Below are 14,270 nucleotides of genomic sequence, written 5' to 3' on the forward strand. Positions count from 1 at the left end.
GTAATTTAGTTACTTAGAGAAGCAAGAAACAAAAAGTGGTGGCTAGGTTAAGTGCAGAAGTTGAGTTTCGTGGTATGTCTCATGGTGTATATAAGTTGTTGTGGTTGAAAAAATTGTTGAGAGATCTTGGGTTTAAACCCAAGGGTGCTATGAAACTTCATTGTGATAACAAAGCTACTATTGAGATTGCTCATAATCTAGTGCAACATGATCGACCAAAACTTGTGGAGATTGAACGACATTTCATTAAGGAAAAATTGGATGCTGGAATTGTTATGTTTCCGTTTGTGGGATCTGAAGATCAACTTGCTGATGTTCTTACTAAGGTTGTGTCTAATAGTGTGTTTTCCAACTCGATTGACAAGTTAGGCATGCGTGACATCTTTGCACCAACTTGAGGATGAGTGTTGCGAGTTATATATTAGTTAAAGTGTAAATGGTAGTTTATTGTCTCACGTGAGTGAAGTACATATGTAATACCAATTGTAACTCCTATATATACTCCACTTTGAAGATTAATGAATAGATAAGAAATTTCCAAATATTGTCATATATATTTTTTTGGTATTTACCATGTTTAGTTTAATATGGACTACTCTTTCATGCACTATCTTATTTTTGCTTTTAATTTCTCTACTTGTCACTTGAAACTAAGGAAGCACGAATTCCTTATTATCCGCGGGATTGCCAGAGTGAAAGTAGAAATAGTGGGGAGCTTTTTTTTTTTTTACTTGTTATTTTAATTAGAATTGTTGGACTCAGTTACGTGTTATATTAACATGTAAGTATTTAAAAAATTGTGACAAAGAGAACACATTAATTTGTGACAACCATTTTGAAGGGTTGCATTTATCGATTTTCAATTTCAACGACCACCTTGATTGGGTGAGTTAATTTCAAAGATTATTCCCGGCATGTAAATTCTTTAAGGTATGGAACTTGTGGAGAGAACGCGATGCCCTGGAAATAATTGATTCATCTTTGGGTGAATCATACCCATCAAAGAAGTTGTGAGATGCATCCAAATTGCTATCTTATATGTGCAAGAGTATGCGCCACTGACTGGCCAATAATGTCGGCGGTTGTTTTCATGCTAGTTAATGAAGCAGCGGCTCCTTCATCAAAACAACCAGCATGTTATTGCAGAGGAGACCCATCATCCAGTACTGAAGGAGAAAATTCCGCAAATGAAGTTTGACACATTGACATTGTCTATCAATCTACTTGATACAACTAGGGTGTGGTCAGAATTAATGAAGTGGAAATTTCAAACTGCGGTGTGTGATTCGGAGTCACAAGTGAGTTCACTGTTGCATCAACGGCTGGAAGTCGCGGGTAGGTTCATGTTGCATCAATGAAAAAAATAATAATAATTACAACTTACAAGATTACTTAATCAATATATTAATACATTTAGTAAGCAATCAGTAATGGTTGGCAAACCTTTGTTATGCAATAATGCATTTTGTGAAAGGTCTGCTGAATGTTTTAGTTCTTCAGCTCCTCCTTCTCCAGCTCTGCTCTTCCTCGGACACCATAAAATTTGATCAACCCGTCAGAGACGGTGATTTCTTAGTGTCCAAGAATGAGACCTTTGTCCTGGGATTCTTAAGTGTTAGAGTATATAAAGCAGTTAGGAATATGACTGTTAGAATAATTAGTTAGGATTGTTGGTAAAGGAGTGAGTCGGTTAAGGTGGTTAGCCTAGCACTCATCTATATAGTAAGCATATCATTGTAACCATTGAATTAATCAAGAAAATATCAGTGCAATTCTTTGTTTCTTCCTCTCTAAATTCTCTCTGATTCCTTCTTCTTTTTCCTCTGTGATCTATCTGTTTCTCCTTCTGCATATTGCTTAACATGGTATCAAGAGCCGTTAAAGCTTGATCAGCTTCTTCGATCCTTTCAGTTTCTGATTGACCAGAAGATATTGGGTATGTCTTCTCTGTTTTTTTGGGCATCTCCGACTACCCATTTCTGCATTCTACATTCAACAAAGTTGTGCACACAAGGTGTTTTCTCTTTGTTCTCAAAGAAAACTGATCAACCAGTTTGATTTGTCAGCAACAAATTTGGGGTTTCTCTTCTAAATCTCTATCTGGGTTGTTCATTTCTACAACAAAAGTTATGGTTACCGTTGCACAATTGCAACTTTTGCACTCCCCAATTGTATCGTTAATTACGTCAGTTTCTTCCTCTACTTGTGTAAAATTAGATGAGACTAACTACTTGCAGTGGCATTTTCTGATGAAGATGATGCTACAAGGTCATGGCATTAGGGGATTCATTGATGGATCGAATACTTGTCCTCCTCAGGATGCGGCAACATCTACACATTATGTAATCACATTTGAATCATCTGCCAGACCAGAATTAGATGAATTTAAAGTGTGGAAAATGCATGATCATGCTTTGATGTTGTTACTTACTGCAACCCTTTCTTCATATGCAATTTCTTATGTGATTGGTAGCAAGAGTTCTCAAAAGATGTGGGTTCGTCTTCAAGACAAATTTTTCTTACCAGTCACAAGAACTAGTATCATCAAGTTAAAGACTGATATGTACAACATGAAGAAAGGATCCGATTCTGTTTCCTAATATCTTCGACGGCTTAAAGAAGCAATGGATAGACTTTCTATTCTTGGTGTTACATTTCCTGATGATGACTTTATGGTCTTTGCGCTGAATGGACTCCCTCCAAAATACAACACATTTAAATGTGTACTCAGAGGGCGTGAAAGTATTATTTCACTCAAGGACTTTCGTGCACAATTGCTTGCTGAGGAAGCCATTGTGGATTATTCTGCTGATTGGAATCCAACCAACTTTGTAGATAATCAACTGAAATTTGAAGATATTTGGGCTCAACGCTATGATGATCGTTCACAGTCTAATATGGGGGCTTCTACATCAGCACCTTTCCACCGAGAGAGTGTACTTCAGCATCATGACCCTGGTACTTCCGCACATCCAATGCGGAGTCATTGGTGGGCTAGAATTGGTCAACATGGTACACAGCCTCAATTAAGTTTTCTCGAGCCTCCAGATTTTGCCCAACACGGCAAACAACCTCAGTCAAGCTTTCTTGATCCTCCAAACTTCATGCGCCAGCCTTCAGACAATTATTACAGAAACTTCTCAGAAAGAAGCTTCAAAGAACAAGAACAAGAACAAGAACAAGAACTAAAACAAGAACAAGAACAACAGTTGGATTGGAAGAACTATCACAGTTTGTCCCGAACAAGGTATGTGGAGGAAAAGACAGCAGTTGAAGATGAGAATGTGGTTAATAACAAGGAACAGACTTCTGTATCATCATTTGATTAGTCCAGCAGCCAAGGTAAGAAGAAATCTGGTGGCGAAGGTAAAGAACAAGATCACTATGCACTGTTAGGTTTGAGTCATTTAAGATCCTTTGCAACCGAGGAGCAGCCACCTAGTTCTGTTGGTGCAGAAAGTTCACAAATTAGCAGATCACATACCATTTGTTCGCAGAAATATCATTTTGATGCTGACTATAAGACGAAAATTGGTGTTCCTACTCAAATTGTTGTACATGAGTTCTGGGGATTTTATGTACTTCAGTTATGCAATGGTGGAAGTATATTTGATATTCAGTTAGGCTACCATATGCGAATTTCTGATAAGGGTGGGGGCACCGAGTCTATGCTGATTTGGGTACTATGGTATACACGGTATAATGGTAACATACAAGCTCCAGATGCTAGGAGGTTTCTTATTGCAGGGTATGTGTGCATCAGTGACCAAATCCTATACTCTCTAATTGTAACTATCTCATGCTTGAACCACCATGAGCTTGCGGGGGGATGTTAGAGTATATAAGGCAGTTAGGAATGTGACTGTTATAATAATTAGTTAGGATTGTTGGTTAGGGAGTGAGTCGGTTAAGGTGGTTAGCCTAGCACTCATCTAATAAGCATATCATTGTAACCATTGAATTAATCAAGAAAATATCAGTGCAATTCTTTTTTTCTTCCTCTCTAAATTCTCTCTGATTCCTTCTTCTTTTTCCTCTGTGATCTCTCTGTTTCTCCATCTGCATATTGCTTAACATTAAGTCCCAAAACATCTACCTACCGCTATGTCGGAATTTGGTACAAATTTTCGGAAGACTTGGTTGTGTGGGTGGCCAACTGAGATAATCCCATCAATGGCAGGTCAGGAGTTCTCTCAATAGGTTCTGATGGAAACCTAGTGCTGCAAGCCAATACTAGCCAAGGCCTTATTCCTCTGTGGTCAACAAATTTTTCGATATCATCAGAGAGCAACGATAATATTTTTGCGCAAATTCTTGATTTAGGAAACCTTGTTTTGGCTGGCAGCTAGGATGTGTTTTGGCAGAGCACTGATCACCCTACTAATATTCTTCCTTCCGAATATGAAAGTCGGGTTGGACAGAAGAAGTGGCATAAACCGGTTCCTCACGTGTTGGAACTCGGACAATGATCCTGGGACGGGGAATGTTTCGTTGAGAATGGACTCAAATGTCCTCATATGTTATTACGAAATTGCCACTGAGTCTCTCTGCCCCCTGATTTAACGTTATTTGCAAAATTGCTACTGGGCTTCGGAAAGGGTTTTGGGTATTTGGCGAAATTTTCGGTTTTTCGATCCACGCGTTGATCATCGATGTGTAATGAGGGGGATGGGACAAAAACCGAAAGCCAAACCGCCACAAGAAACGAAGTCACGAACGCCACTCTCACTCACCCTCCACCGTTGCATACGAACCCAATCATAATTCTGAAATCCAAACACAAACCAGATGGTAATCCTTCAGAGAATGGCAATGGCCACTTCTTCTTCCTTCCTCTCAATCCCTCTCCTAAAGACCTCTTCTTTGCTTTCCCCAGTTAAACACTGCGCTTCGCCACTGAACTCCGAGTTCAGGGCTCTGTCCCTCTACGGCGGTAGAAATGGAGTCTCCACCTCCTCGGCGATGGCCACGGAGGCTCAGGTCGCGACCCAAGACGACAAATTGAAGGATGCCCCCAGATGGATGTAGCTGATATAACTGAGAAAGTCGTGCTTCCAACCAACGAGTCCTCCGAAAGCCGCATCAGAATTCGACACACGGTATTTATTGAAATTTCATTGCTTTGGATTGGATTTATGATTGTGTTATGTTAAATTAAAGTAGGAGGTGCTTTCCTGTTGAATTTTTTGAATTTTTAGATTCTTAGGAGCTTCCATTTTTGAAAGTTTGATGCTTTTAATCAACTATTTTCAATCCACGTCACTATTTGTCACCTGATTCTGTTGTGAAGAATGAGTAAGTGAGGATGAAGAAAATAAGAACATAACTTTTCGGTAATTTGAAATTTGATCGAATAGGACATGGAAAAATGGGTGTACAACAGTAGATAAGCTATGAAAATTTTCATCCTGTTTTTGGGAATGTGAGAAGATACATGGGTTTCTGTCTTTTGATAAAGTGTTGAGGTCGAGCTATGTTCATTTTTTTTCTGAATTTCCTTGTAGTTTGGTAATAATGGCGCCTTTTCCGCTGTTATGGTGATGAACTATTTATATGTGTTTGACTACAGTGTGCACACGTGATGGCCATGGCTGTTCAAAAGCTCTTCCTGGATGCAAAAGTGACAATTGGTCCATGGATAGAAAATGGGTTCTATTATGATTTTGATATGGAGCCTTTGATGGACAAAGAGTTGAAGAGAATCAAGAAGGAGATGGTAAGTGGAATTTCTGTATAAGTTATCATGTTTGTATCAAAGTTTTGGAACAATGAAACTATTGAAAACTATTCATGAACATTTCTTTTGTGATTTGTAGGATCGCATCATTGGTAGAAACTTACCACTCATAAGAGAAGAAGTTTCAAGGGATGAAGCTCACAAAAGAATAACCGCTCTCAACGAACCACACAAATTGGAAATTTTGAATAGTATTAAAGAAGATCCCATTACCATATATCATATTGGTAAGGGTTTCACATTTTCAGCCTCAATATAGTATGGAAGGTGATGATTTAACGTGCAGGACCTGTGCGTAAATGATATTTTTATTAGCTACACAAGTGAAATGTACAGTGTTTGTGTCGAGTCTTAAGATGGAAATTTAAAGGAATAAAAAAGAGAGGGCGGGGGTGTGCTCAGGGAAAACAATGTTCTTGGTGCTCTTTAAAAATGAGTTATTGATATGCAGATTGAAAAGAAGACTAATTTGAAGGTGGGAGGAACCTTTTGGTCAAGCTAACCAAATTATACTTATGTTTATACATATGCATGCTTGTACTGGGATTTGATTGTGTTTTGAACTAGCATCCTGTCATATTAGACTGTCTTTATGTCATAATTCCTCATAGTATGCCAAATTCTTCTTAGGTGATTAATGGTGGGACCTATGTGCGGGGCCCCATGTTGAAAAAACTGGAAATATTAACAAAAAGCTGTCGAACTTGAGTCTATTACTGGTGCCTTGGTCAACTTCTTGACCTATTTTCTATACGGGTACTCAGAATTGCCCTGAATCTCTTTCTGCTGTTTACACAGATTTATCAGTTAGAAATCAAATTATTTGTAATTATGAGGATTCTTGCATTGAACATCTTCATTGTTGAATTTTCACAGAATGATACTGGTGGGGGTTTAGTGTTCTGCCATCCAAAGGGTGCTATTATGAGGCATGTAATGGAAGATTTGTGGAAAAAGATCCACATAGAATGTGGTTACGATCTGCTGTATACTCCACATGTTGCAAAGGCGAACCTAAGTGGTCATCTGGATTACTACAAGGAGAATATGTATGATCAAATGAATGTTGAGGATGAACTTTATCAACTTTCGACCGATGAACTGCCCCTATCATATCTTGGTTTACAAAAGGAAGCCTCACTCATATCATGAATTTCCTATTCGAGTTGCTGAGTTGGGAACCGTATATAGATACGAATTATGTGGAAGCTTGCATGGTCTTTTTTGTGTAAGAGGTTTTACTCAGGTATGGTGTTAGTATTTGCAAACTGTTAGTCTATAATCCTAGGTGTATGAAGTGTTTTTTTTTTTGTTTAACCTCGGGACCTGTTGCACGATGATGCCTACATATTTTGTCTAGAAGATCAGATCAAAGCTGAAATTAGGGGTGTCCTAGATCTTACCGAAGAACTTTTGTTGCAATTTGGCTTCAACAAATATGAGGTCAATCTCTCTACGAGGCCAGAGAAAGCTGTTGGAGATGATGATATATGGGTAAAAGCAACATCTGCCCTTAAGAGATGCTTTGGATGATAAAGGTTGGAGCTATCAAATTGATGAAGGTGGTGGTGCCTTTTATGGTCCAAAGATTGATCTTAAGATTGAGGATGCCCTTGGAAGGAAGTGGCAGTGCTCAACCATACAGGTTAATCCTGAACTCATGACAGGATAATTCTAATGTGTGCTTTGTTTTTTAATCGGTAGTCTCTCCGTCTATCTCTGTATAAGTTTGTAAAATGTTCATTGGAGATTTGAGCATCTTTTTTTTTTAATTGAGCGAATTACATGGATTTGTTTGATAGACTAAAGCCACTTATTATTGTTATTTTAAATTGCTTGATCTTTTGTATTTCCCAAATTGTACAGGTTGATTTTAACCTACCACAGCGTTTTGACTTAACATATGCTGACTCAAACTCTGAAAAGAAGCGGCCTATCATGATTCATAGAGCTGTTCTTGGGTCATTGGAGCGATTTTTTTGGGTCCTTATAGAGCATTATGCCGGGGATTTTCCATTATGGCTTTCGCCAGTACAAGCTCATGTTTTACCAATTACTGACTCTCAGGTTTGTAAAGCAGTTGCACGTTTAATGTTTCAATTAACTCAAGAACCCTCAACACACCTGCACGACGGTTACCTGGGCTACGACCCCCGACTCCTCCTCCCAGCGATTCGACTCCCCTCCGAGTCGCTCATGGACTCCGCCACCGATTCCCCAATCTTCCACGGCTCCACCGTAGACGACACTTTTGCCACTCAAACGGCGTCGGAGGCCTTCTCTCCTCCATCGATCTACGCCAAATCGAACGGCCAGGGCTTTCATGGAGGGTTTGGCGGGTTCGACGATCCACTTTTTCCGGCTCCATCGGAGATGCTGCCTGAGGAGGGCTTCGCTCTCAGAGAATGGAGGAGGTAGGGTCTCGAATTCTAATTGTTTTCGATTGAACCGATAGTTCTGTATAACAATTAAATTTTGACTCTTTTGTGCAATTTAGTTGAAAGTTGTTGGTTTTGATTTGGCTTGATCTTTCTGTTGCTGAGAAATTGAGTGGAAGTTGTTGTTTTGATTTTGGTAGTTTTCAAGAATTGCATGCTTAGTGATCAGTAATTGTCTGACTTTATCTGGTAAGGAGATAAAGCAATTAAATTTCAAAATTTGGATTTACAGTTCAAGCCTGAATTCATGAAAACAAACATAACCCATTATTTATTAGCGATTAATGATCTGATTAATTTAGTTTTTAATCATAATCAATGGCATGTAGCTTTAGCAGAAGTGGGGTTTGGGAAATTGGCTAGCAGCCATGTTGCTTTTTGTTTGTTTGCTTTCCATTTCTCCTCTCTCTTGCCATCTTCTCTGTATTTTGGCTGCTTCTCTAACCCGCACTCCCTTTTTTACTCTTGGTTCTGTGGCTCTCCGGCCGCCATTAGGTTTTTGTGGTCGGACAAATCTGAGGACGATGACTACTAGGAATTTTTATTTTGAATTCGGAATTGGTTTGATTGAAGCCCCCTAATTGATTGTATTTAGGTTTGATTTTTATGCATCAAGAATTTCAATTGAAGCCTCCTGATTGGATACTGCTTTTCCCATGTTAGGCTTCTCTGACTGAGGTGATGCAGATACCAAATTGGAGCGGTGCTGTTAGTGGAGGAATCTGGTAGAAACGATGAGTTTGTAGACTGAATTTGTATATGATGATAATCAAACATAATATGTTGTTTTCGTAATTCTTTTTGCTTTCAAAGTTTATTGCTTGGTTGTGTTCGTAACCTCTGGGTTCTTACGGTTCTTCGTCTCTCTTACTTCAGATTCTTTGCGTTTTTTATCATTCATTTGTGAAGAAATGGGTCATACGAAGTGGTAAGGCACTTGCCACCAAGGTGCGTTTCATTTGGGTTTCTATTCTAATGTCTAGAAAATTAGAATTGATAATTGCAAGCGATTTTTTCCGAAAAACAATCAGATTATTGAATCTAAGTTGCTAATTGTTTTAATTTTGTATATGCTGCAATTAAATCAGCACCCGCAACTGGAGGAGTCAAGAAGCATGACTGCTACTGCCCCTGGAAGCGTCACTCTTCGGTAAGTTTTCAACACAATATAGTTCAAATCCTCTAAATCATGTTCTTGAATTTTACTATATGTATAGTGTTCTTTGCATTTCATTATCTAAAATATGTTCTTTGAATTTGGTTACCGGAACCGTGCCTACTGTTTGATGTGGCCAATGGCTTTGTATGGCTGGCTGGCTGGTGTGATTTTGGAGTGTTTTTAGTTAATGGCAGACATAGGACAAGGGTGTGGGGCAGCGAAGTCAAGTGGGATTAGGAATTTAGGATAGTAGAGTTTTTGATAATTTATGGGATTAGAAGTCTTCCTTTATTTTTTGTCTTCGTGCAATGAAAAAAAAAGTGGGTGAGTAATTTTAACTCCAGTTTAAGGTAATAACATGTGAATTTTTCATATTACTGTTTTGTTCCCTTTCTATTAAAAACAACCTTTGATTTCTTTGATAGTGCGTTTTTCTATCTGTGCTATTATAATTGTTCTCAGGTATATTGGAACTAAATTTTTCATGATGCTATTTCCTTTTCTTCTCATTGAAAACACATACTAAAGCAACAATGCTATGGTATGAGTGCTGATTAGTGTATGTGTGCAAATATGGTGTATGGGTGTTAAGTACTTCAGATATTATCGACGAATCTCAGAAGGGAAGGGGGACGATCTCAAAAGGGAAAGGGTTCTTCTTCTTCTTCTTCTTCTTTTCTTCTTCTCAAAAAACTAAACCACGGTCGTTTTCTTCTTCTTCTCAAAAAACCAAACCACGGCCGTTTTCTTATCCCCTAATCGCCGATCTCCTCAGGTTTGCCCAAGCCGGCAAAGGAATCAGGGGAACGGAGCTCAGACTATCAGAGGTATCCAAAAACTAAACCACGGCCGTTTTCTTATCCCCTAATCGCCGACCTCCTCAGGTTTGCCCCAAGCTGGCAAAGGAATCAGGGGAACGGTTCATCTTTTTCTTCTTCTAAAAAACTAAACCACGACCGTTTTCTTATTCCCTAATCGCCGATATCCTCAGGTTTGCCCCAAGCCGGCAAAGGAATCAGGGGAACAGAGCTCAGACTATCAGAGGTATCCAAAAACTAAACCACGGTCGTCTTCTTATCCCCTAATCACTGATCTCCCTCTCTAAAAAAACTAAACCACGGCCGTTTTCTTATCCCCTAATCGCCAATCTCCTCATGTTTGCCCCAAGCTGGCAAGGGAATCAGGGGAACTGTTCTTCTTCTTCTTCTATTAAAAAACTAAACCACGGCCATGGCAGTTGAAGTGGTGTCTGGTAAGTTTGAAAGGAGAAAGGGTTGAAGTGGTGTCTGGTAAGGAGAGAGATCCATGGCAGTTGGCACGGCCATGAAGATGAGACATTGTTGGCGATAGCGAAGCTTCTCAAGGAATTGACCGAGGGACATGAAAGTACAGATTTGGATTTCATCAGCACGACCAAGATCATGAACATTTTGATTGTTTGCAGCTCTCAGTTCTTGGTATTTCTTCTTACATTTAATCTGGTTGAATTTTTTTATTTTGTTGGTTTGGAAATTCAAGTTTTTTTTTTCTTTCTGCAATTTAGATTTCCATTGAAGTTTTTGAACTGTTTTATTTGGTTGCCAATATGATTACTTATAGACTCGCTATATGCATTTGCTACAAAATGTAAACTTATTTTAAATGAAACATGTTGAAGTCTCTTTGCATTTGCATAAGCTATTGTGCTTTAAAAGAGAGAGGGGGCATCTAGCATACAACACACACGCCATGGGTGTACAACTAAGTTTGCCATGCAAGGATTTCTGGATTTCTTCGATGCCTCTCCTTCAGCCAAACCTTTGCATTTACATGAATTTTTAGATTGCAGAGTCGACAGCATGAAGCATATAGACCGTTAGCAGCTATAGATTTATTTTCAAAACATTTTGGATAGGAAAATTAATGGATGGTAGAGGTAGAACTGAAATTGAAAAAACCTAGGTTAAACATGTACAGTTGAAACCGTACCATTTGTATAATTTAAAAAAAAAAAAAAAAAGAAATTAGGGTCACATGGCTTCGCCAAACTCACAGCACACACGCCATGAGAAGAAATTTAATGACTATTGTATGTTGCTAAAAGAGAGGGAAGGTAGAAGGTAATGGAATAAATCTGTTCTCAAAATCTGAAACTAATATTCTCAATGTGTTTGAATTCTCTTCTTTCATTGTCATTATTTGGCTTCCTTCTTTCATTGTTTGTTCATTATACAACTGCTTTACTTACCAGTAAAATCCAACTGATATAGTTTGATATTACAGATATGAATTCCAGGAATTAGTTTAACACTTTATAATCTAATCAAATTAACAAGAAAAACTCAAATGAACAAAGCATAAGTGATTAAATAGAAGCAAACTGGAACATGTTGTCTTTCCTCTCTCTCCATGACCTGACTCAAGGTTTCATGTTTTCGTACCAGATAGAAATCGAAGCTCATTCTTGGACTGGGAAAATCGTTTTGAGATTATTCTCGGAATTGCTCGAGGGGTACTATACCTGTAGACATGTATAAAGATCGATAACAACTAAACCTATACTACAGTGCTTGCAACAATAATTAGAACCATGCATGATCATATTAATTAAATGCAGTACACACATGATTAGTGTTCATGACAGTATAAGGAATATATTTACTTGGAGTGGAAGACAGTGAAGCCATGATCTTGTCTTCTCTTCTCTTGGATTCAGAAATTGTTGCAATTTGGTTTTTTCTTGTATATTTCATTTTTTGCTGAATGTACAAGGATACACATATATATGAGAAAGAAGTACTACAACCAACTATCCTTAGACTTAACCCTAGAGACCGGCCATCCTCCCTAATTGAAGGAGATTACACCAAATACTAGTGACCAGCCATACTCCTTAATTGGAGGAAACCAACCACAAGTAGGAGGAGTGATTCACACTCTTCTGTCAAGGAAAACACAGCAGCCCATGCTGCAACTAGGCAGCCAAAGTTGACAAAGAAATGCCATGATTTCCGGATTACATAATCTACATAATCTGTCTAGGGTGGGTTAGTAACTCTCAATAGAAATAGTATCTCAATACTCTCAATAGGACTGGTATTCGATATGAGAACAAGTAGTACCCGAGAAGAGAGACCAAAATCGACTTTATATGCTGCAACTGCATCACCCTATCAGAGATGCAGTTGCTGTCAGTTTGTGTAGGTTACAACTGCTCTTTATTTGAATTGATAACCACCTTTAGTTTTCCCTCTAATATAGAATTAATCCGGTGTAATTCATATAATTGAGTCCTTACATAATACAACCCTTTCACTTGTATATTTGCACTGTGGTTTAAATGACACTCACATATAAGTCATTCTTACATTCTCCCACATGAGAGAGATTAAACCATCATTCTTAATTGCAAAATATAAAGGTGAAATGTGATCACAGATTGTATAAATTAACTGACTCTTACAACTATATACTGCGAGTTCATCTGTCGAGTATTAAGGCTACACAACATTGAATACAATGTTTATACCTCAAAACCACATACTGATTAAGTTCCAGCACATTCTTGTTGTAGCCGAGAGAATAAATGATTTTGGGACTTAATTGCTTGTAAATCAAGCACTCCCACATTTCTTTTGGTCACAAGATACTGCAGATATCTTGATTGCTTTAAACATTTGCAATTTGCATTAATCAACAGTAACACAACATATGAATTCATATTAAACATTACTCAACAGCTTTTGCAACTTAAATACATGCTTGTGCAGATTACTCCCACATTTAAAGAGCATCAAAAACTGACTGCAACCCCATTCTTAATACATGCTTGTTGAAGACTAACATTTAAGGCTTTTGCCAATGGATCTGCGACCATGTCCTGTGTACTGACATGTTGTATATCAATCACACCCTCTCTGATTTTATCTTGAACTTTCAAGTATTTAATATCCATAAGCCTTGATGCCTCTGATCTCTTGTTGTTTTTAGCAAAGAATACTGCAGCTGTATTATCACAATAAAGCTTGATTGGCCTTTCAATGCTTCTCGCAATCTTCATCTCATAAATTAAGTTTTTCATCCAATTACACTGTTTCATTGCCTCAAAACAGCCAATATATTCAGACTCCATAGTAGATACTGCCCTTGTAGTTTGTTTCTTGCTCCTTCATGAGACAGCACCACCACACAGTAAGAAAATGTATCCATTTGTAGACATTCTATCATCAATGCATCCACCTAAGTCAGCATCAGTGTAGCATACCAATTCCTTTTGGTCACAAGATACTGCAGATAATTTGTAACTGTGTGAAGAAAGGGTGAACCAAATTTTCCATGCTTTGAAAATGAAGATTCTCCAAGCAAAGTGAACCTTGTTGATGTTAAACAAACAACAATCAAGCTTTATCCAATTAAGTGGAGTTGACTGTATGAATTCTAAAATGTCACTACATCCAGTTTTACTCTTAAGTCTTATGTTAGATAGCCTTATCGATGTTAGAGCTCATGATTTTTATTTTTTATTTTTTAAAAAGGCGACTTCTTGTGGCTTTTTGGTTGATGCATGCATGCCTTCACACAAAAGCTTGGACTTTTTCAAATTTGGCGGAGCTTTTAATTCCCAGTATTCCTAATTCAAGTATGCTACAGTCAATCTCAGGCGTGTATATAAAAGGTGGAGGATGGAGCAATGTGCATGTCTACGTACAGAAATCAATTCTCTGAAATGAAGTTCAACTAACCATAAATTATTGGAATGAGACAGTGAACGGTGTATAAATGGCCGTGTGCAATTTTTTTAGAAAAATCAAACAACTTTATTTTAAGATCATCCATTGGCTAATTAACAAGTTTAGAATTCTCATGAAGTAGTTAAAACTTTGAGTTCTACGGTGGCAGCTAATGAAGTCAGTATTATGTTGCTCATCTTTCTTGTACTTCTCCCACCTTGCATTTT

At 38.1% G+C, this 14,270-nt stretch overlaps 1 long non-coding RNA gene and 1 pseudogene across 1 annotated transcript; one reads left to right on the forward strand and one right to left on the reverse strand.

Moving 5' to 3' along the window:
• The first annotated feature begins 4,655 nt into the window (after nt 1-4,655).
• LOC103434648 (threonine--tRNA ligase, chloroplastic/mitochondrial 2-like) lies at nt 4,656-12,138 on the forward strand (annotated as a pseudogene).
• LOC139196595 (uncharacterized) lies at nt 11,568-12,412 on the reverse strand. Its single transcript, XR_011581668.1, has 2 exons — nt 11,976-12,412; nt 11,568-11,834 (listed from the first exon to the last, which is right to left on the reverse strand). It is a non-coding gene; the product is annotated as an uncharacterized lncRNA (long non-coding RNA).
• Between the last annotated feature and the right edge of the window lie 1,858 nt (nt 12,413-14,270).

Source organism: Malus domestica, chromosome 05, assembly GCF_042453785.1.
Source record: "Malus domestica chromosome 05, GDT2T_hap1".
Taxonomy (NCBI): domain Eukaryota; kingdom Viridiplantae; phylum Streptophyta; class Magnoliopsida; order Rosales; family Rosaceae; genus Malus; species Malus domestica.